The 25,547-nt window shown below is 40.2% G+C and overlaps 1 pseudogene; it reads right to left on the reverse strand.

The window, feature by feature from the left end:
- LOC144820315 (uncharacterized) overlaps positions 1-25,547 on the reverse strand; it is a 64,799-nt pseudogene that overhangs the window by 23,049 nt on the left and 16,203 nt on the right.

Here is a 25,547-nt window from a genome sequence, read left to right on the forward strand (position 1 = left end):
AATTCACTGAAAAAACCATAGGTTATAGACCATATATAGTTAGGGATTAGCATTTAAAAAACCTTATTTTACTCACACAAAACCATTGAAATTCCATATATAGTTAGTTGCACTAACTATATATCGCGCACCCGCAATCCACTGCTGATGATGTCACATATTACATCATTCATGACATGGTCAGTGACATCACTGATGACATCTCAAATGACATCACTGATGACATCTCAAATGACATCACTGATAACATCTCAAATGACATCACTGATGACATCTCAAATGACATCACTGATGACATCTCATTTGACATCAATGACCACATCACTGATGATATCATTCATGTGACAATACAATGCATCTCCTCACACTTTAATATAACCTCTGTTACACCCAGTGTTAAATACAGAGTATAATTTTTGAAACCATTGACACACCATTACTAGTTACTACATACGCACTCAGTGATTCCTATGTTTACACACACATTCACTCATTTACCCATACAATCATTCATACATACAATCACTCATCTTTACAACACTATCATATGCACTCATACACCTATACAGACTCTCACACTCTGTCACTCATCCATGGAGTTACTCACACACCTAGTCAGTCCTGTAAAGAATCAATCACACTTCCATTTTCTAATCTATACAGTTAAACATAGAGCACCTTACATTTTCAAACATATACTAACACATACTTACTCTCTTATACAATCATTGATACAAGTACACATTGATCTGCACAGAGTCACACACCTCCCAGCCAGCCACACACACACTCAGTCTCCTATACAAATACTTGGGCAATCAATCAATAACCCATATAGTTACTCATATAGCTACTGATCAACACATGCAGCAGTTTACAGAACAACAGACATAATGATGCACAAATTAAGACAGTTTAGTCACTAACCCATGCACTCAGTGAGACACATTTAATCACTCACTCATACAGTCAGTCACGCACCTACTAAATCCTTCATCCAGACACTTCTACATCTACTCATTCTTCAATATGTAAAACATATTTAAACTTTACAGAAACACACAGTCACTGGATGATGTCATCAGTGATGTCATCAGTGATGTCATCAGTGATGTCATCAGTGATGTCACTGACCATGTCATGAATGATGTAATATGTGACATCATCAGCAGTGGATTGCGGGTGCGCGATATATAGTTAGTGCAACTAACTATATATGGAATTTCAATGGTTTTGTGTGAGTAAAATAAGGTTTTTTAAATGCTAATCCCTAACTATATATGGTCTATAACCTATGGTTTTTTCAGTGAATATATATATATACTCAGCAGAATCTTTAAGCAACTGTTTATAGGATGTGTGTGTTGTTTCATTAGATCAAGTTTCGCTTCTCCGAGAGTAGATCAAGAAGGTGCAGAGCGCTTAACTAAGAGAAACTATTGGAAATCCTTAAAGCAGGAATCTAATGTTTTGTTTGTTTCTCTCTCCACTTCCCCATTCCCCTGTGGTTCAGAAAGTCCTCCAAGTATTCATTTCGTTGTTTGGGCTGACTGATTTACAGGGGAGTTGGGACCTTACAACTTCAATAAGGAAACGACTGGAACGCCGTGACTATTGCACAACACCCATGGCCTCCAGAGGCTCTGGGAAGTTGAGCCAATCTTCTTTTTACCTAATTTTGTCCCAGGGTGGGTTCTCAAGGGACTTAATGGCTCACGGAGGAGGTGTGTGCTCTCCTCCCCTTTATTAAGAAAATTGGCATTGGGGAATGGGTCCCCGGGGACTCTGGAGCCTCAGGGAGCTGTACCCCCTCCTCTTTTTTATGATTTCAATCCCAAGCAATATCATCCATGGAGCCTAAAACTAATAAATGTGACCCGGACGGCATTTGTTTATTTTTATTTTTGTGGAGTCCAGTTGGATTACAGCATTTGTTGCCTGTTTTTTTTGGGCACGGGGTGTCCCTCTGGGACTGCACATGGAGGCCAAGGGGGGCCTGAGTATCGCTACCCTGCCTCCTTATATTATTATGTGTTTTGACTTCAGGAAGGAGACTAAGTTCCCCAGTCCTGTAATGGCTACAAGCAAAATGTTTCTCTTATTGCTGGCAGACAATCAGAGTACTTGCTCCCATGTGAGTCTGACACCTGCGGGAGCGAAATGGCTTAGTAAGAATGCTCTTTTATTAAACTGGCTCTCACACTTGAGTTTCTTAATACTATTGTTGACCCAACCTTCCAGATACACAATTATTTTTCAACCTTATTTTGTATACCAAATCAAAAACATCACAATCTGTGGACCAAGATCTAGCTTCCTGCTAAATAGGGTGTTATTCCAATCTGCAGCTTTTGCTTTAGCCCGTCTTAAAGAAGTCTAAATAAAATGCATGTGGATTTTGTGTTTAGGGACCCCCTCTTTTTTCTAAGCCCTTGCTTGAGTGATTACCCTGAAACTTTACATGATCAAACTAGTCCAAACTAGCACCTTTTCGAAAAGTTTTATGAAGATTTGTCAAACGGCGCCAACATTATTAGCAAAACGCTTTAACTATGGGACAGCTGACCTAACTATAACTACTTAGTGGTGACCACTACCGGATATATATATATATATATATATATATATATATATATATATATATATCAAAGCTTACTCCTCCTCACCTTCGAAGAAGACACAGCACTCATGGGAGGAGGGTTCAAATTCTTTATTGCAACCCTCAGAGAACCAGACGCGTTTCGGCTACCGCCTTTGTCTATGGTACAGTTGCGCGCCATTTTTTTGTTTTTTAAATACCCATCACGTGCATGTCATAGAGGTAAACAAAGGACAATTCTGTAGTCGCCATCTTATAGTGGTTTGTATAACATTGCGGTTCACGCCCTGAATGGGCGTTCCCTCTCTATACATATATACAAAGCATCGTGAACCAGTCATATTTCGCTTATGGTAGTGACCCGGCATGTACTTTTTATATTTACACTTTTGGAAATCCAAAGTGCGGTAAATACTCTTATTGCATTCTGTACATTAATTCATCACATATTGTCCATTTTACGAGTCGTGACACCATCATCAGCCACTCCATAGTGCGTTCAATTCATATTGCCCTGGATGTGGCAATATGAATTGATCAAGCCTGTTGGTGAAACGCGTTGTTTGTTTTTGCTGCCAGAATAAACTTTTGAAGCACAGCAACTCTTGGTGTGTCGTCGCGTATTTCCTGGTACATGGGAGATTCTCTGCATTTGATATATATATATATATATATATATATATATATATATATATATATATATATATATTACCTACTGGCGGCCAGTAGGTAGTTATAGTTAGGATCTACTTTCCATAGGAAATCCGCAACATTCTATTGGGAATAACTTTGGCGCCGGTGGACGAATCTACACGAATTTCTCAAAGAAGATGGCTCGCTCCTTCCCTGAAAGTTTGGGGGGGATTCGTCAAGCGGGGACCGAGATGTTTTCTCCATGGTAATTTCCATAGGGCGGTTGGACTCACTTTTAGCCCGAACGGCTGAATGGATTGCCACCAAACTTGGCAAAATTGTAGGGACTGGTAGCCCGATGTGCCTTTGCTATTTCTCAAGATATGTGCTCCAGTGGATTTTGAGTAATTTAGGTTAAAAAAATATATATATCTATAAGCGCGCCCCGGTACGCGCACCGGGGCGCGCTCCAGCACGCTACGCGAGTTCACGAGCGGAAAGCTGATTGGCTCTCGGGTGTCTATCAACATTCCAAACAGTCCGGAGCGCCCGCCATCTTGTGTCTCGGTAGGATTGAGATACAAGAGGTGGCAAAAACAAAGAGGAAATGACCAAAAGGGGGCAGGGTAGACCCCCCCTGACCCCATAGGTTTGATGTGGGGGCCATAAAAGAGCTTCGCGGGTCAAAAAAATTTTAATTTTTTTTCGATTTTCGCTGGGGGAGCGCCTGGTACGCGCACCGGGTAGCGTACCGGGGAGCGTACCATGAGGAAAACCCAGTGAAACAGTAAAATAATAATTTAAAGTGCTTAGAGGTAGGGTAGCTTTGAATAGAGTTGTTGTGTTGTGTGGGTGATTTAAGTACCAGCATGTAGGTACTAATACAGAGTCTTAAATTCAATGTACACCGTCTCCTCTGTAGATAATTTTCATGTTGTTACAGAAGTTATTGTGGTATATGGAATCTATACCATAGTATGTCAGGAAAGCAGAAACAATATGGAGTCAGGAGATGAAAAAGAGATGTCAAATACTCATTGGAGATAATATAGTGGGAGAAAGGAAGTAACTATGAGCAAAATTACTATGTAACACAAAAAAGTTGCACAGTATGCTATAAGTCTCACTCTATATTATAATCATTTTGGTACTATTTCATGAATTACGTATAAAAATGAATAATGTCTCGAACAATTTTTAATTATTAAATATAAATTTATTGTTGAGATTGTTCATAATTTAATAACACTTCCAACATTACATCATCCGGAATGTCCTCCAAATTTGTATTGCATGATTCCATATTATCTAAACAGTCAATGAACTGTTGGTCAAGAGACTCATCCATGAAGTCAAGAAAATATTCTTGAAGAATCTCCTCATCGGTAATTTCGAAAGAAATATTGATGGTCTGTTGTGTACCTTCCATTTTCTTGCTGTAACTTGCATAAAAAATAACTGTATCAGTAGAGTTAGGGCACTGTTGGGTTTAAGTTCAGAGAGGTACTTCTGAGTTTTTAACAGTCAGGTTATCTTTGGGCAGTGTATGGTATCAGGCAGGAAGTAGAAATATACAAAAAGTGCATGTGATGAAGCCTAAGTAAATTCATAATTATACCAGAGAAGCCTAACTCAATCCATAAATGTAACAGAGAAGCCTATCTCAATCTATAAATATAACAGAGGGACAGTAAATACCTATCAGAAAACGATTTTACAAATTAACTTAAAGTGCCCCTTACAAATTACGAACTTACCTTACAGAAAGGTGATGAAGATAAATGAGAAAATCCTTTAAAGATGTACCTCAGGTAGTTGTAGTCAAAATGGCCGTGTTTCCCTCTCATTTTTCATTTATATTCATGTACATAACCAATCAAATGTCAGGAAATAAAAGTAGAAAATGAAAGTAACATTTTAATTGGTTGTAAATTGTAACACTTCATATGTGTTTTTGTCATGTAATTTACCTCACGATATTTAGACAGGGCTACAGCCCAAATGGCTCAATGGAATTCCACCAAATTTGGGAAAATGGTAGGGACTGGTATGAAGTAGGGCCTATTCTATATTTGGTGAAAGTCTCTACAGTGGTTTTTATGTAAATTCATTTTTAAAATTTTTTGGCACCGCTTACCGGTGCGCGCCCCGGTACGCGCACCGGCAGTGCTACGGAAGTCCTCCATCTTGTGTTTCGGAAGAATTGAGACACAAGATGGAGGACAAACATCGTTGGGAATGGGTAAAACGGGGCACGGTAGACACCCCCTGACCCCCTAGGTTTTCTGAGGGGGGCTTAGGAGGCCCATATAGACCCAAATAAAAAAAATGTTAAAATTTTCGCGGGGGGAGCGCCCGGTACGCGCACCGGGAAGCATACCGGGGAGCGTACTTTGGTGAAAAACAGTGAAAAAGGTTAGAGTAAAGTAATCATTTTCAGTGATCAGAGGTAGGGTAGCCCTGAAAAGAGCTTTTGGGTTCTGTGGCTGATTTAGGTACCTACAAGTAGGTTCCAATGCACAGTCTTAAATTCAGGAGGAATATTCTATTCCCCTCATCTGAGAAGTGCACACCATCTCCTCTGTAGATATCTTGCATGTTGTAACGCAAGTTATTGTTGTATATTGAACCCATTCCATAGCCTCTCATGTAAGCAGAAACAGATTTATTCATGTTTCCGTGCTTTCTTAAATTGTGGACAAAATTGGTTGGACCACTTCCATTTCTGTCTTTGGCATATATTGGAATATATTGCATAAAAATAAGGTTTCAGTAGTGTAATGAAATACTTCTATATATGACCTGGGCTCTGTTTTTTAAATATTATTTAAAAATCGATTTAGGGCACATGAATTGGACTCCTGGACAGGCCTCACCTCATCTACACCCCTGGACAGACCTCACCTCATCTGCACCCTATTACCATCAATTATAGTCAATACGTTTAGGCCTCTGTGGGCTTTCGGGCGGGTTGTCCAATAAACTCACGGATACGGGGTTGCGAGGCAAAGAGGGTTTTATTATTTTATAAAGCCTCCGCTTTTGTACTGGTACTCGATAGAAAGGCAAAGGATTGTCAATGTCCTCTTTAGCTTGTTTGGTTGTTCCCAGTCTCCGACTTTCCCGATGCCTTCTGGTCGTTGTAGGCTTTGCCTCCGCCGTCTTGTCTCTCGTTCCAGGTTCGGCAAGACAAAGAAACAGAAACAAAGAAAACCACTATTAGATCGCGGTTTTGGGGTGGTTGTCAGGGAAGGGAAGTGAGGGACCACACGTGCTCGTTTTTCTCAAAGTGCCGGTGAGGTGAAGGGAAGGTAACGTGCACTGAGGGTCGGTTGCTTGGTCTTACGGGGGTTTACCCCACTTACGTCCCGCCCACCCCGTGAACCTTGACCGTACCTGCTCGAGCCACACTTCATGTGAAGTGTGGCTGGGCGATGCGCCTCCTCGTTGGCCTCCCGGCTTGTCGTGGTCGTCACGAGTCTTTCTCCCCTCGGTTTCCCAGGTCCGTTGTCCGCTGTCTCCGTGGTCACTGGGCTCCGTCCTCCGATGTTCCTCTAACGCCTCTTCTCTCCGCTGGTCCGCTCTCCAGTCCGCTCCCGGTCTCCTCGTCTGCTCACCCGCCTCCTCCAGCTGATGTTCCTTGCTTCCGTCCTCTCCCGTCCTCCACTGCTCACACGCCTCCTCCAGCTGATGTTCCTTGCTTCCGTCCTCTCCCGTCCTCCACTGCTCACACGCCTCCTCCAGCTGATGTTCCTTGCTTCCGTCCTCTCCCGTCCTCCACTGCTCACACGCCTCCTCCTCGTCTTCGGTTCTCCTCCACTCCGCTCCTCGCTCACGCCACCACTCTCCGCTCCCTCCGGGTGTAAAACACACCTGGGATCTGTTTGGGCGCACCTTTACCTCCTGTGGGGGGGTGGTCTCCGGCTCCAGCTCCGCCCAGTTAAAGAAACACGGCTCCTCCGCTTCTCGGGACGTGTTGGGCCAGTCCTTTACGGGTTTCCAGGCGTCTGCGTGCTGGGTGACAAAAGAGGACACAGGTAAAGGTAAGCCGGGAGGACCCGGGTCCGGGTCCTCCATGTCACAGCCTCTTTAAAAAACGATTTAGGGTTGCAGATGAGTTAAGGATTGTCCAGAGGTACAGAGGAGGTGAGGCCTGTGTTCACGACTGTAGTGGGAGAGAGGCCTCTCCTGGGGAGCATAGGTGGCAGACCTGTGTCTAAGAGTGCACTGGACTGGACTTCATGAAGCCTATCCCCCACTGCACTCTTAGACACAGCCCTCACCTCCTTTGCACCCCTGTACAGACCTCTCTTGCACTACACTCTTCAACACAGGCATCACCTCATCTGCACCCCTGGACAATCCTCACCTCATCTGCAACCCTGAATGGACCTCAACTCATCGGCACCCTTAGACAGGCCTCAGCTCATCTACACCCTGTTACCATCAATTATACCCAATATATTGAGGCCTGTTCAAGGGGCACAGATGAGGTAAGGCTTGTCCAAGGGTCAGAGGAGGTGAGTCCTCTCCACTGCACTCATGGACACAGGCCTCAACTCTTTTGCACCCCTGGACATGCCTCACCTCATCTGCACAATATACTTCCTAATCTGAGGAAACACAGGTGACATGATTGTAAAATGTTCAAATATATTTATTTAAGCTTGCAGACACTATTTATTCCTTCTCAAAAATGTAAAAGCCATTCATTTGCTGCAAAATCGTGTTTCCAATAACATTTACGAAACAGAGCGTAGGTACAAGCATTCCATTTCACTACTGAAACCTCACTATTTTTCAAAATACAATTCTTCTATCTAGGAAATGTTGATACCAACATTATCATTAAACTTAACAAAATGCAGCAAGAAAAAAGCTCAATCTGCTCCCTAATCTAGAGTAACACAAGTGAAATGATTGTGAAAACTGCAAATATATTTATTTAATCATGCACACACTATTTATTCCTCGTCAAAAATGTAAAAGCTATTCATTTGCCAAAAAATCGTTTTTCAAATAAGATTTTAGAAACAGAGCGCATGTCCTATGTACAAGCATTCCTTTTTACTACTGAAACCTCACTATTTTACAAAATACATTTCTTCTCTCTTGCAAACATTGCTACCAAGCATTATCGAAAACCATGACACAATTCAACAAGAAAAATGCTCAATCTGCTTCCTAATTTGAGATAACGGAGGTGACATCATTGTGAAAGGTTCAAATATATTTCTTTAATCATGCAGACACTATTTATTCCTTCTCAAAAATATAAAACCCATTCATTTGCCCCCAAATCATTTTTTAAATAACATTTTAGAAGCAGACGCAGGTCCTATGTACAAGCATTCAATTTCACTACTGAAACCTTACTATTTCACAAAATACAATTCCTCTATCTTGCAAATGTTGATACCAAGCATTATCAAAAAATATGACACAAACCAACAGCAAAGAAGTTCAATGTGCTTCCTTATCTGAGGTAACACAGGTGACATCATTGTGAAAGGTTCAAATATATTTATTTAATCATGCAGACACTATTTATTCCTTTTCAAAAATGTAAAAACCATTGATTTGCCTCAAAATCGTTTTTTAAATAACATTTTAGAAACAGAGCGCAGGTCCTATGTACAAGCATTCAATTTCACTACTGAAACCTCACTATTTTACAAAATACAAATCCTCTATCTTGCAAATGTTGATAGCAAGTATTATCAAAAAACATGACACTAATCAACAACAAAGAAGCTCAATCTGCTTCCTAATCTGAGGTAATACAGGTGACATCATTGTGAAAGCTTCAAATATATTTATTTAATCATGCAGACACTATTTATTCCTTCTAAAAAATGTAAAAGCCATTCATTTGCCCTTTAATCATTTTTATATTAACATTAAGAAAACTGAGTACAGGTTATATGTACAAGCATTCCATTTCACTACTGAAACCTCAGTTTTTTACAAAATACAATTCCTGTATGCAGCAGTAAATTTTAACCAAGCATTAAGAAAAAAAATAACAGAAAGCAACAATAAAAAACACAATGTGATTCCTAATATGTGGAAACACACCTGACATGATTGCAAAAGGTGCAGAGGAGGTGAGGGAAGTCGAAATGGCTTTCATGATTGTGAAATTTGCTGAGGAGATGAGGCCTGTGTCTAAGAGTGCAGTGGGGGAGAGGCTTTATGAAGTCCTGTCCACTGCACTCTTGGACACAGGCCTCAGCTCCTCTGCTCCCCTGGACAGGCCTCACCTCATCTGCACTCCTGGTTAGGCTTCACCTTATCTGCATCCTGTTACCATAAATTATATCCAATACATTGAGGCCTGTCCAGGGCGCACGGAGGAGGTGAGGCTTGTCCTAGGGTCAGAGGAGGTGAGTCCTGTCCACTTCAAAAAACGCAAAAAAAGCTCCTGGTAAGACAACTAAGGGCCAGATGTAGGTAGCCAAATACCGGTCGGTAACGGCCGAATTCGGCCGTTACCGACCGGTATTTGGCTACCGAGATGTAGGGGGACTGAAACAGGGCAAATCGGTAATTTTACCGATTCGGTAAATATACCGGTCGGTAAATTTACCGACCGGTATATTTACCGAATCGGTAAAATTGATATGTAGGTGGGACTCTTCTGAGTCCCACATGGCCTACAAATTCGGTATTTTACCATCAAATTCAATTTGATGGTAAAATACCGATTCAGGTGTGCATGCACATGTGTGCATGCACACCTGTGCCATATGACAGGCAGACCTGCCCTTAGGGCAGGTATGCCTGCCACATGGCCCCCGAACCTTTTTTGGGGGTGCTAGAGGGTGTCAAAGTGACACCCCCTGCACCCTTTTCAAAATCGGTATTTACCGAATCGGTAAATACCGACCGGTAATGCCCCATTCATTCCTATGGGCTTCAAAGCCCATAGGAATGAATGGAGCATTACCGGTCGGTATTTACCGATTCGGTAAATACAGATATTTACCGAATCGGTAAAAAACACATCTGGATGGACCTACATGTCCACCCTTCATATTTACCGATTCTTAATTACCGAATCGGTAAAATTCGGTAATTAAGAATCGGTAAATATTTTTTACCTACATCTAGCCCTAAGTCTTTTTTTCGGAACATATGTAGATCAAAAAAAAATGTTAATGGAAATGTGAAAATACAGAAGGAGAGAGCAAATTTAAAGAGCAAGGAGAAGCCCCCCAAAAATGTTACTACTGCAGCAGGAGACAATAATATGTATAGGAATAGAAGGCAAAACCAATTTAGGGACATTCGTAAACGAATGTTTCGCAATAGAGTAGTTTTAAATTTGTTAAAAAAGGTTAAAAAAGGTAAACAGAGAGCTGCTTTTTACAAGAAAAAGAAAAATATAGAGAAGATTGTTGATCAAGCTTTTGAAGTTAAGAAAAAAATATTTATTTTAGTAATTAATAGAATTAGGACACTTAACAAGACAATTGATGTTTTCAAATCAAACAGTAGATGCAAAAGAGTAATTAATCAAACTAATTTTTGTAAAGTTTTTTCTGGAGAATGGATGCATAGTTCAAGTTGTGAGCCATTTTTTAATGAGGAGAGTTACTTCCAGGAGAATGATTTGGTGCATGCAGTTGACTCCAGTGGTAGAGCATATGAGGTGAAAGGCGGTTGTCCGATTAAAAAAGAGAAACTTGTGTCTAGAGATGCAGAAGAGGTGTTAACTGATGAAGTTTTAGGAAGACGTACTAAGGGTCCAGTGTACACTTGGAAGTGTAGTAGTATTTGTAGTGTGCGACAGGATTCAATCGATTTGCTTCGTAATTTCTTACGTACATATAGTAAGAAAAGTCTAAAACAGAAAATTAAGATGTTGCAAGACTTAGATCCTTGCAGAGTGAGAGAAAACACAAGTTTGCATGGGCATTCACTGGCTTGTCTTTCAAGAAAAGTATGTCAGAGTGTTTTTCATCATTTTAGGATGTTAGCAGTGCATCATAACAAAATTAGGAAACTAGTGAGAAGGTTGTATTATGCAAAAAGTCCAGCACTTAAGCTTAAACAGTTAAACAGTGCTCTTTTGCATGGAACTGAATTAGATGTGAAGAAGATTTGTGAAGAAATTAAGATTTGTTATTTTTGTGAAAAAGAGGACAGTGTAGAAATTGACACAGTAATACAAGGTAATGTGGAAGTCAATGTACAGATTTCAAGTACAGAAAAGTTTGACCAGGAAATTACCAAGTTTAAGGTGAAATCAAGTGAAAGGCCTAATTTTACTTGTGTGTGTTGTCGACTGACTCATAAGATTCAGACTAGGTTAGTTGATTGATATGCAAAAAGTGAAATGGAAAATAATAGTGAATGGAAGAATTTTGCAACTTATTTGTTGGTGGAGAATTCTTTTGATTTGAGTTCTGATCAGCGTATTTGTAAATATTGTTAAAATAAATTAAATGAAAACAGAATGCCTGCTAGAGCTGTTCATAATAATCTTGAGTTGGTAGACATTCCTGCTGAATTGATGGATTTAAATATATATGAATCTATTTTGATTCAATGTTTCCATCCATTTCAGGTTATTGTTCGCATGGAGCCTAAGATAGGGAAATTGCCTCCTTCAGATTTACAGAGAGATTAAAGGGAAGAGTTGTTTATTTGCCTCTAGATTTCAAGAACAATATTGATACAATTGGTGTAGAAAAAGTGGAAGAGGAACCTTTAGTTATTCTAGGTAATGGGGTTCCGACAAAGAGTAAGAATATCTGGCAAGATTTAGTGGATGTTAGGAAAGTCAAAAAGGCAACGTTGTATTTGGTCAAAAACAATGAGTACTACAAACATGTATGTGTTGGAGCAGAGGAAATAGCTGCAGAAGAAGACAGTGATTGTTCAGCCGGCCAAATTGAAAAAGTTGATGTGTCTAGAAGTGAAGAAATATATGAACATTATACTGTTCATCCTTTGCATTCCAAAGAAGTAATGGGGAATGCAATTGACTCATTTCAAATGAAAGCAGCAAAAGGAAGTCCCATTAGTGTATGGGAAGAAAGTTTGGAAGCTCGTTCTTTTCCACAGCTATTTCGAGGTGGACGATATGACGATCGACCAGTTCAAATTCCTGCATCTGAATACCGGACTTTAAGATTATATGCTGAAGATCCAAGGTTTCGTCAATGCATTCCATATTTGTTTCATCTACTGTATGAAAGTGACTTGTCTGGGCTTTCTTATGCAGTAAATCATATACTGAAAAGTGGAGCACATCTGCAAAATGTTTCGGCGAGGGACTTTATGGAGAAAGTCAATCTGCAAGATAATATTTTGGAATCTCATCTAATTAATCTCATGGCATGTCAGCGTGGTACAAACGAATATTGGTAACGTCGTCATGGGGTATTGAAATGTATGCTAAGAAAGTTAGGAACTCCTACATGGTTCCTCACTCTTAGCTGTGCCGAGTATGCATGGGACGACTTACTTCAATTTATACGCGAGGCAAATGCAAATATACAAAATATAGAATTCAAAACACCTGGAGAACTGTGTTCTTTGGATCCAGTGAATGTATGCAGATATTTCAATCATAGATTTTAAACTATGATGTCTTTTATTACCAACAAAAAAAATCCTCCCCTTGGAGAGGTTTTGGACTTCTTTTGGAGAAAGGAGTATCAAGCGAGAGGTGCTCCTCACATACATATGTTGTTGTGGATTAAAGATGCACCCAAATTTGGAACAGATTCGTATGAAACAGTGATGAGTTTCATTGAAGAGTATTCAACATGTGCTGTTCCGAAAACTACAGAAGAAAATAGTTTAAGGCAACAAGTTTTATGCTTTCAATCCCATCGTTGTGGGAAGTACTGTCGTCGAAAATTAAAAAAACAAGGAAAAGTTCTACACAAAATGTCGTTTCGGCTTTCCACGACCAGTGATTTCTAAAGGAAGAGTAAATAATTTGATGTCTTCTCTATGACATACTGTGACGAGGAAATCACCCAAAAATACATACAATTTAAAAAGAAACGAAGAGTCCAAGTACATCAACGACTACAACCCAGTGATTTTGTCCATGTGGAATGCTAACATGGATATTCAGTTTGTTGCTGACAACTCTATTGCTGTGGCTCGATATGTGACGTCTTACATCACAAAAAAAGAAAAGACAGAACTGAAGGAAATGTGGAAGGACATTTCACATGAAAAGAGTATAAGCAAGAAATTATACAGTTACAGTCTGAAGATGTTGTCGCATCGAGAAATTGGAGCATATGAATGTTCTGATCGGTTATCATCAGCAAGTCTCTATGCCAAATCGAGAAACATCATTTGGGCGAGTCTAGGTCTTGCTGCAACACGAAACCGAGTATTGAAATCTGTAGAAGAAATTGAGTATTTGGCGGAGAAAGAACCAAACAGTACAGATATTTTGAAGACAAACATGTTGGATACATACTATCCAAATAGAAGTAGTCATCTTGAGAACAGTTGCTTGTATGAAGTTCTGCAAAATTATATTTATAAGAGGAACATCAAAGAAGATATCAATAATGGAATATATGCTGTCATTGGATGTGAAGGATGTCTAGTGAAACAGAGAAAAGGTCATTTGATTAATCATCGAAAATTTAGTTGCGAAATCCAGAGAAAAGGGAATTTTACTATTTGGCTCTTTTGCAACTCTTTAAGCCATGGCGTACAGAAGAGGAACTACTTGGAGATTTTCTCTGCTACGAAGATTCTTTTAATGCAACCAAGGATACCATAGAATGTCCTGTTTTTCCAAATTATCTGCAAATGTTGAACGAAGAATTAGAGCAAGAAGCCACAATTGCTGCAGAGATTGCTAGAGACAGTTCTCAAGACAGTCAGAGTTCTACTTCATTGAGTCAGGATCCACTAGGAGGACCAATTATTCAAAATGAAGCTGCCACTGCCATGGATGAGGTGGAACGTGTACGTGAGTGGAGAAGCGGGAACTGGAAAAAGTTTTCTGATTAAAGCAATTACAACTTATTTGCAGAAAAGGACTGAATCACCGCTGTCTTGTGTTGTAACCGCTCCAACTGGGCTGGCAGCACATAACATTAAAGGGATTACTTTACATCGTTTACTGATGCTACCAGTTGAGCATGATAATAAATTGCAATACCACAAGCTATCTGGAGATGCGTGTTCTGAAGTTTCGAGAATCCTGAAGAAAATGAAACTTCTTATCATTGATGAAGTAAGCATGGTCTCAATTCTAATGCTTGCTTTTGTGCATTTGAGAATGCAAGAAATTCTTAGAACAGACTATGATGTCTTATTCGGAGGAAAACACATTATTGTTTTTGGAGATCTACTGCAGTTGACTCCAGTGAAAGGACAACCAGTGTTTAAAATGCTCACGCATGAAGATACCAGGAAGTGCCTAGGAAGCATTGGAAACGTTAATTATATGGTTAAACTTCAAATATGCAGAACTGTTTCAAAATATGCGACAAGCAAAGTATGAAGATTATAAAAATATTCTACAAGATATAAGAATCGGAAAACTAAGTGAGCATGGGAAGGAAGCTTTACATGCACGATTAATTTCAAACTTGTATCCAGATGAAAACATTCTTCCAGAGAATATTTTTAAGAAAATTACTGAGAACAAATCTGGGATATGTTTGATGCCAACTGTGAAAGAATGTTCCATCTTCAACAACAAAATTTTAAAGTTAGAAAATGAAGAGATTGTGAAACTGGAAGCTATAGATAAAATAGAGCATATGGGAGCAACAATTATTTTGTCTGAAAATTTGAAATCAAAATTGGATTCATTAGAGAAGAGTATATCTAAAACTGCTGGTTTTGAAAAGACTCTGAATGTGTGTTTAAATTGTCGTATCATTTTGGGAAGGAATTTAAATGTTGAAAGAGGTCTGGTAAATGGAGCAATGGGTCATGTTGTTGAGTTTGTGAATTACAGAAATAGAGATGGAATTGAATTTTTTTAAATTAAATTTGATGGCATTGATCAAATACAACAAATCAGTCGTTGTTCAGCTAGATTTTTGCTTGTGAAAGATTTATATGTTCGCCGAAAACAGTTTCCTATTTGTCTGGAATATGCGGTGACAATTCATAAATCTCAAGGTTTAAGTGTAGATAGTGCTCTGGTGAACATTGGAACTTCTGTGTTTAAAGAGGGTATGGCATATGTGGCATTATCACGAGTCAGAACTTTATCAGGATTGTACTTGATTGAGTGTGATGAGACAAAGATCTGTGCAGATCTAGATTGTGTTAAAGAATACAATAGGTTAAGAAGAGAGTATGCTCCACATTTGCCTCAATATCCTCTGTTTGAAAAACGTGTGGTAGGCCTGAAAAAGAAGAAATGAGAATAATTGCAGTGAGGTACTAGCAAAAAGACAAAAAGTAGATGAAACTGTAATTGTAAGCAGAAAGAAAAAGGATTCTGTTGATGATGTTGTTGGATTTCAATTTGAAAACAGTTCTGGTGTCAACTGCTATGCTAATGTAGTGGTTAATGTTGTTTTTTTTCTTCAAAATTTACAAGAACAGATTGTTGAAAATCGAGATCAAACATTCTGCTGTTTATTGAATTCTGTGTTTGAGAAATGTAGCAGTGATAGAGCAAAAATAGAAAGTGTTTCAGAAATTCGAAATCTTTTAGACATATGTTCTGGTCAAAATCAATTTTCACAGAATATTCAGCAGGATTGTCAGGAATTTTTAATGTATATGTTTGGTGTATTAGAAGATGAAGGTGTAGATGTAGAAAATCTATTTGGCCTTTCTTATCAATGGCAGCATGACTGTGACAATTGTAGTTTATCAAGTAGTACTAGAATAGACACTGAAAGATTTATATATTTGACTTTACCAGACTGCAAATCAGTGTCTTTCAATAATCTAGTTAAAGCAGCTGATCACAATATGGTGTGTACCCAATGTAAGTCTGCAATGCTGTCCACATTATTTCTTCAAAGTAATGGTCCGTATGTCATTTTAATGTTCCAACGATGTAGACCTGATGGAACTAAATTGACAACTTCTATTAAACACTTCGTGGCTTCTCAGTTATCAATTTCAGGAAGAACCTTTGCAACTGTAGCTATTATTTATCATGACGGTCCATCGACAACATCAGGGCATTACACATGCTATTTAAAATGTCAAAAAGGGTGGAAGCTGTGTAATGATACTCATTTGACTTTCAAACAACGTTTGCCTTTTGACTTAAAAAACTCATACCTAGTGTTTTTAGAACCAAAATTCAAGTAAAGGTAATTGGCCTATGAAGACGGGAGCAGTTAATAAAAGTTAGTTTACTGTTTAAAATTATATTTTGAGTAAAAGTGATCAACATAATATAAAAAATTGAGTTGTCATATAGGTACTGTAAGTGGATCTCATAGTAAGTGATATCAGTATCATACGAAATGTTGAACATGAGTGAGCCAGAGATGGAATTATGAATATTTAAATATTGTGAAAATGTTGTATCAGCCTTTCTTTCAGAACGTCGGGAAAACTGTAATTTCAGAGTTTGTTTTAAGTAATTTGAAAATATACTGATACATCTGACACTATTTGGCCTTAAGGAAAGGTGAAGGAATGAGCAAAGAGTCATGACTGAAAACAAGGAGTATATGAAAACATTGAAACATATTTCAGATGTTCTTGGAGCTTTTCTTCTAGAAAGTCAATGAAATGGAATTTTTACAGAACAGCAGAGTACTTTCCAACAAAAAGAACCTTCATGATGTGCTATTTGGCCTAAAGGAAAAGTAAGTGAATCAAAGATTAGTGTACATTTGTGATTTTTAAGTTTATATGTTTTATTTTTAAACACAATCTTTTAGATTGTGTTTTTTTTCCCGCTGTCATATGATGGGTAGTTTGAACTCACTGTTTTTAGTGAAATTCAATATATTCTGAGAACAGCAAAAATAAACTATGTAACATGTTGTACAAGTTATTCTATAGTTTGTATTGTGTAATGTAAATTGTATTCCCATTGTCTCACACTCACTTTCTTTTTTCCACCCTCTTTCAGCTCTCTTTACTCACTCATAATGTCTTTTTCTCACTCTCTTTCACCCCGTTCCTTTACTCCACTTCTTTCACAACCCCTTATTCCCATTTCAACTTTCTGCATCCCCTCTCTCCCTTGCATCACTTTTCAGCTTTCAGTGTCTCTGCTTTATTTCCCTTTTCCGTCTTTTCCTTCTTTCCTCTTTTAGTAATTCCTCTTTACTCACTCACCTCTTTTGTCGCAGTCTGTCACTATAACTCACCCACTCACTCTGACTTATCTTTCTTTGCTCCTTTCTTTTGTCCTCTTCTCTCTGTTTTTCGTTCACTACCTCTATGTCCTCAGTCCCTCACTCTCCTTGTGTTATGCTCACTTGTGTTTATCTACCTTCTATCATTTCTCTTAAAACAACTTCACTGCACCTCTCTCATCGTTCTTTATCCCCTTTTCTTTTACTCCGGTTCCATTACTACTTCTCATTTCCTATTTTTCAGTGTCCTCTGCTTTAGTCTTCTTCCTCTCTCTTCCCTTCTTTCGCTCCCTTATTCATTTTCCTTTTCTCACTTACACCCTATTACACCTTCTCTCTGTCTTAATATGTAATAAACAGTTCCTCTGTGTTGCTCCCTGTACCTCTCTTTCTCTTAACATTACTCTCTCTGTGTCTTTCCCTCATGCTCACTCCTTTATTTTTTTTATGGGTGCGCGCCCCGGTGCGCGTACCGGTACGCGTACCCGGAGAAGAAGAATTACAGAGTTTTTTAAAAATGTTTTTTTTTTATAAATTGGAGGTAGTTCGAAAAAGAACTGTTTTTTAATTCTTTTTGTTGTTTTATATTTATATATATATATATATATATATTCACTGAAAAAACCATAGGTTTCAGGCCTTATATAGTTAGGAATTAGCATTTAAAAAACCTTTGAAATTCACTGAAAAAACCATAGGTTTCAGGCCTTATGTAGTTAGGAATTAGCATCTAAAAAACCTTGCAAATTCACTGAAAAAACCATAGGTTTCAGGCCTTATATAGTTAGGAATTAGCATTTAAAAAAACCTTTGAAATTCACTGAAAAAACCATAGGTTTCAGGAGTTATATAGTTAGGAATTAGCTTTTAAAAAACCTTTGAAATTCACTCAAAAAACTATAAGTTTTAGTGGTGTTATAGTTAGCTGGACATTTTACTCATACAAAACCATTGAAATTGCTCCTATATAGTTAGTTGTACTAACTATATTTCGCGCACTCGCAATCCACTGCTGATGATGTCACATATTAGATCATTCATGACATGGTCAGTGACATCACTGATGACATCTCAAATGACATCACTGATGACATCACTGATGACATCATCCACGTGACAATCACATACACCTTTTCATACACTATTACAATTTTTCATCACTCTTTGTAAAATACAGAGTATCATATTTAAATCCAACTAACTTTAGGACTCCTAAATGCCTTCTGTGAATAGCGAAAGTCTTAAAGTTATGATTTTTCTCAGTTTAGGAGTAGCACAATTAGGACTCCTAACTTTAGGACTCCTAAATGCCTTCTGTGAATACCCGGACTCTTAAAGTTAGGATTTTTCTCAGTTTAGAAGTAGTAAAGTTAGGACTCCTAACTTTACTACTCCTAAACTGAGAAAAATCCTAACTTTAAGACTTTTGGTATTCACAAAAGATATTTAGGAGTCCTAAAGTTAGGACTCCTAACTTCTGTGAATACCGAAATGAGTAAGTGCCTTCTGTGAATACCAAAATGGTGGTAAGTTTAGGATTTTGTCTTAAGTTAGTTCTGTGAATCGGGCCCAATGATTTGAAGGAAAGAGTAAAACACAACCAGGAAAACAATTATTTCAAATAAATGTATTATGATGCAAATGAAACTGTCGATGTGCACTGCACTGTAGGTTGCTCCAAATGTTCAGAATGTGATAGACGTGCTTGTGAAGTGTGACAAGTGAAAATTAGGTGACTGGATCAGTAAAATACAATAATAGATGAAGTTTGAAGTGCTTCACCCACCTACATGCAGCCTGTGATCAGGGCAACTAGAAGGTTATCTCAGATGACCAAATGGGATTAGGCCTTAGTACAGGCAATTTTTAGATCATCGATGTTGCAACACAAGAAAGCACGGTTACTTTAAACATTCTAGGGGGCCTTCATCAGGACATGAGGGAGGGACAACCTGTGTGGCAATAGAAGGGAATGATTAAAAGGTCCAAAGCTGGTGTGTTCTCTTAAAATGTTTGTTTTATTCATATACAAACTCATCTAGAGCTGCATGAAAACTCTAGGAGGGGGGTTTATGGGGATACATAGATGGCAAACCAGGTTGTGTATGGACGTTTCTAAATACAAAAAACATACAAGAGTAAATCAAAATGAACAAAATGTAGAATAATTAAAGAGTGACTTCAATGACTCCACTCACTTCAAGTAAAGTAGCTTAACTACTAAGTGTGTTTTGGGGCCCTTCCAAACAATTCAGGAAGGAACTGTAAATAAGAAAAAATCACAGGTAATTTAAAGGAAAGAGAATATGTGGAATGTCCAAAAAGATGAATTGTGGGCAGTATAGAGAGGATGTCGTACAGCAGCCAGAGCTGGCTACTCGGCAGCTGGGAATCCTGTTTCGAGTCTCAGCGTTGGTGCAAAATCCTGTGATTCAGGGCAAACACTTTATCTCCTTGTGCTCATTGACAATGCCTAGATACCCTCATGGTTGATAAGCTGCGCTATATAAATCTACAAACTTTAAACCATGGTTGGGGGAAAAGAGTGCAGAGAAACTCACCTGAAGCAGCCAGGGTGCCAATGACAATCTTTACTGACGTTAATGCTGGGTGCAGAACATCCTCAGCACAAAAACTAAGGAAGATTTCTCCTGCCTGGCTTCAGTGTTCATGCTGGTGTGGTGGGGGGGAAACCCCTCCTAGCAAAATGGCACCTTAGGTGAGGTACGATCTAGGCCTTGTGGGGCCATCATCGTATTCCCGCAATGCATGTTCTTGACAGGACCAAAAACGGTAGCTGCTCATCCAGAAAACTAGCAATCAACATGTGAACAAAATTGCATGATTAGAAACAATAAAGTGCAGTCAGGTTGGAACATATATAAATACATAGAAATATGAGTCATGCCCTTTCAAGTTACAAAGGCATAGATTTGGTACAGTCCTCTATGCATGTAATGACAATGATTATTGCCCAAACGACCAGCATACAAAATGGCAGCACTTTGTAGGAGCAAATACTGCAGCAGATACCATCACATTTCCCTGGTGACAGTTGTCTGAGACAACGGCCTAGTCTCAGGTGTAGATGTCATAATGTAATTTGTAAAGAATGCATTAATGAATGTGGGGGGATCCTCAAATCAGCATACATGTAACATCTTTCCTGGTAAGATTGATGTAAACATAACATTTGCCCACAGTTGACAAAATACACATGTACCTTGCTTTGCACAGCAATGCAAGGAGGCTCAAAGACCTGTAACAAAACATAATATAATATAATATCAGCCGCGATTCGCAAACTTCATTGGCTACCTGTAGTTCAGCGGATACAATTTAAGACCTTGTGCATATCTTTCGAAATCTTAAAACAATCCACTCCCAAAATGTTGGGACCTCTGATGAATATATATGCGCCTATGCGGGCTCTCCGTTCGCCTGGGCAAAACCTGGTTTCTGTCCCCCGGTTTAAGTGCAGCAGAGCGGGTGGACGCTCCTTTCGTTTCCTGGCCGCGAAGTTATGGAACTCCCTTCCGGCCCATATTCGGGAACTAAAAGATTTACTGCAATTCAGGAAAGCCATAAAAACTTATCTTTTTCCTGAAAACTAGCCTTGTCTGTCGCTCATCTCTTCTGTCCTTAGTTCTGTCTGTTTTCATTGGGATTAGCGCCGGGACGCCTCTTCGCTGGGGCAGCTGAGCGCTCTATAAAATTTATAACATAACATAATAAACTGATGAAGTAGCAATGCGTGGCATTAACCAAGGAAGTAAGAGTTTTCCAACCATCACATTGGGAAGACAGAGATGGTTAATGTCCGAAACATCTATTTAAAAATTCAAGCACAAATGTATGTGCACATATACAATTTCATTGAACATTGTGCAATGGAGGTGTTGGGCAGGAATTTTCCGCTGCATGGCAAGTTGATAAGTGGGCACCACTGGCCCTACAGATCAAGTCAATCACTTTAAATCACTCCCTGAGAGCTTGTAATGGCCGAACCAAATCTGATTCTCCCAGGAATTATACCTTTAATAGGATTGGCCATTCTTCCATCCTAGATTACATCATGGTGGAAACCAGGATATGGGGTACGGGCATTGATTTTACTGTCTTGCCTCGACATGATAGTGGCCCTAATGCCTTGATCTTGGAGCTGCAGTTGCCTGCTACTGGGACTAACGTTGACTCCAACACACCAGTAGATAAAAAATTAACTCTTACCAATGACGGGAGGAAAATTAGATGGTCTGGATTGAAAAGTCGCCTGAACGATTGGCTTCCCTATATAAATCTATTATACCCATTCTAATGAAACTAGAAAAGTTTTCTTCTATAGATGGTACTGCCACATCAGTAACAGATGTTGCCAAAATGCATGAGGCAATAACAGTTACCTTGGTGGACACATTATGGCCTGTGGGTACACAGGGGAAGGGCAAAGGCAAAGCGGTCTTGGTTTGATGGCAGTTGCAAAAAGGCAAACAGGGCCCTGATAGAAACTCTCAAATCCATGAACAGAATTCAAATTAAAACAGCATGGGCCCTCTACAAAGATAGTAAAACTCTCATGTGGTGACCCCTAAGTAGACATTAACCAAGGTTATTAGTCCCCTAAGTCCAAATAGCCCCCAGTAACGCCCCAGGACTGGATGAGATACCCGGGGATCTCTTCCGTGCTAAGCCTAATATTTGGGGGCCCTACTTATGGGTGTTTTTTAATACCATATTACAAGGATGGCACTCCCTGCAACTTGGGTTGGAGATGAGATTTTTCCTGTGTATATAAAAGGGCCCCCTTTATTACTCGTTAACTATAGGCCAATCAGCCTGATTGATGTAACCCAAAAAATCTTTGCACAAATCTTGTTGAGCCACCTACAGACATGGTTGGATGAACACAATATGATGAGCACACTGCAGGCTGGTTTTTAGGAAAAAAACATCCACTTTTGACTAAATATTTAGGCTTCAGCTCCTATATTGGAAAACTGTGGATTTGGATGGAGGTAGCCTTTATGTGGTCTTGGTGGATCTAAAAAGTGCCTTTGATTTGGTGCCTAGAAATGCACTTTGGGTGGTATTAAGAGATTTTGGAGTCCCCACTATCTTTTGAACATGTTAAGGAAACTCCACGAAGGTAACTTCGCCCAAACCAGGTATGGGAAGCATGGGGTACTTACCTCACCTATCCCAGTCAGCAGAGGAGTTAGAAAGGGTTGTGTCCCTGCTCCTACCTTGTTCTGTATTTATCTCAATGGCCTGGTCGGCACTTTGAGCGGGCTGAAAGACATTGACCCTCCCAAGCTAGTGCATAAGATAGTGCTGGCATTGATGTTTGTAGATAAAACCCTTTTTCTCTCCAAAACACCAATGGATATCCAGAGAATCCTTGATGGTTTTGGAGAGTTTTGTAAAAGCAGGGAGTTGGCGATCAACATACAGAAAAACAAATATATGGTCTTCAACCCCGCTAGCACAACCCGTTCTAACCCATGCATGAATGGCATCCAATTAGAAAGGGTGCCCGTTTTTGATTATCTAGGACTCACCCTAACAGAAAAAATGGACTTGGGGACACAAATGGACAAAACAAGTTTTAAGCTTGTCCAGACCACAGGTGGGTTGGCCAAACTTTATAGAAATTCCCTCTCATAAGCCTGTAGGCCCAGCTCTAGAGATCTATAAGACCCAACTCAGGGGTGCTGCTTTATATGGGGCAGAACTCTGGTGCCATCGCTCTCTAAAATCAATTATCAAGATTGAGGACAACTTTTTGGCCTATCAGTGAGTTCCCCACTCATACCACTGCGTTTGGATATAGGGGTAAGACCAATTGCATAGGAAATTGGTTGTAGACCCGTAACATTTTGGCTGCGATTATGCGTGGCACCCGAATTGTATAGGAAGGAGTTAAAGGAGGTCCTGGGGCTCCCTGGCATAGGGAAGATGGCATAGTTTGCATACATTAAGGCAGGTCTTTACAATTTAGGCAGGGAGGGTCTGTGGAGAAATCCGGAGGTAGCCTGCTCTGGAATATTGCGCGAACAATTAGTTAGTAGTTTCAGGGTGGGTAAAATTGCACAACTCAATGAAAATTCAGCCACTGGTCCTCTAACAGACAACCTCCTAAATTTAAGGATACCTATAATTTGGAGCCTTACCAGTTCTAGCTTAGTGCTGTCAATCAGTGCCAGGGAAGAGTTAAGAGAGCCGCACAAGTCTTTGGCGTTCATCCACCTCCGTCCGGTTTCCAGAATCTTTCAAAGAAACAAATAGTAACACTTGTTGAGGCACCAGATAAAGTCAGTGCCACAACGGGGCAGCACTTGAACGTCCTTTCCATCAATTGCAGCGCTGCTTTGTACACCCTCCATCTGGAACTGTTCCTCAGTGTGCTCTTCACCTTTCCCTCGCAGGCGTTCATTTGTGAGAGATTTATAACTTTGCACATGGAATACAGGGAAGGGGACTACCCTTCCTGAAAGACAGTGGTGGGTGCTGAGATTAACTAGTAGATTTCTGCTAATGCTCTGAATGTGGGGCTCTAAAAACAAGTGTACGGAGCTGCCATATGTTTCAGTGAGGTTCCGTCTGTGAGACAGGGCATCCACGGGAAGTCATGTTCTGCTGTGCATAGGTTATCACGCTAGCATACACATGCAATAGCTGTGCTACTTCTGTAGCCTTGGCTGAGAGAAAAGGTTCACAGAAATAAAAGACATTCTGTGCGCATGCACTGTGCATGTGTTGAGGTATCCTGGATTGGTGTGTCACTATGTATCTAGGCACTCAAAGAACATTAGGGCATAGTAGAAGTCCTGCAGCATGTGTGCAGGGGCTGTACCCTCAGAGTACACTCACACATGCACAACCAAAAATGCTGCAGGCTCTGCTGGGATGTTCATTCATGGGCCCCTGGGATCTCCTTACAGCAGCCTCCATGAAATGGTAAGTGGTGTGCACCGGTAAATGCTGCTCTGCAAGCAAATGGGAGAATTTTGTTTGCTGAGCTCCACACTCCAAGCGGAGCGTGAGCGTGGAGTGACAATATGGCCGGGATGCCCGCCACCCCCTCCCAACACCTATCCCCAAGGATGGGAAGTCGGACACTGGTTGAACTTTTGGAAGGCGGGAGGGAGTCACCCTCCCGGCCGTATTTATTAAAATATGAAACAAAAATTTAAAACATTAAATAAAAGTTTCATCATTATGCATTTATGTACAATTTTACATTTATTACATTCCGATGTAGACGTGTACTTTGGCTAACCTTAACGGATCTCAAATACAAAGGTTTCCTAGCCGAGTCTAACATCCTGCAACTGCATCATACATTCTAAATTAAAATTGTACATCCTAGCATTAAGGGCCAACGGCAAGGTCTTAACCGGTGTCAGATCCCTACTACCAGACTCTCGCCCTCACGGTGTGAGCGGTGCATGCGCAGAGGACTCTACCCTCATCGCCAACTGTAACTTCCCTTGTCGTGGTGGGGGCCCTCTTTCTACTCGACGCCATCTTAAAGGTCATCCGAGTTCCCGTGTGAGGTATCTGTAGGAAGGACATCGTGGACTCCCCCCCATCCCCACATTCTCTATCCGCCGTCGCGGATATCCGGCCCCCGGGAAATTAGCAGGAGGGGCATCTAACCACCTCCCCCCTTGGGAGGGGCCTCTGGCCGCCTCCCCTTAGGCGACCCATCCTTAGTGGGTGCCGCCTCCCCGTGGGAGGGGCCAATGGCCGCCTCCCCTCGGGCGCTCTCATCCATTCTGGGTGGCGCCCCCTTCTAGGGACCTTGAAATTACTGCTCACCGATCATGACCTTACCGCCACAGACCGGATAGTTGACCGACTATCCGGTCCCCCCAAATCCTCCTAAAGGTCATGCTTCCTCAAACCCCTTAGCCGTGCTACGAAGTCTCCTATGAGTAAGTCATTCCCCTCCTTGGACAGGTGAACCCCATCGCTCAGATACATTTGATCACCCCGAATACAGCCATGAGGAATGCTATGCAGCTGCGCAG

This window comes from Lissotriton helveticus, chromosome 2_1, assembly GCF_964261635.1.
Source record: "Lissotriton helveticus chromosome 2_1, aLisHel1.1, whole genome shotgun sequence".
NCBI classification, from domain to species: domain Eukaryota; kingdom Metazoa; phylum Chordata; class Amphibia; order Caudata; family Salamandridae; genus Lissotriton; species Lissotriton helveticus.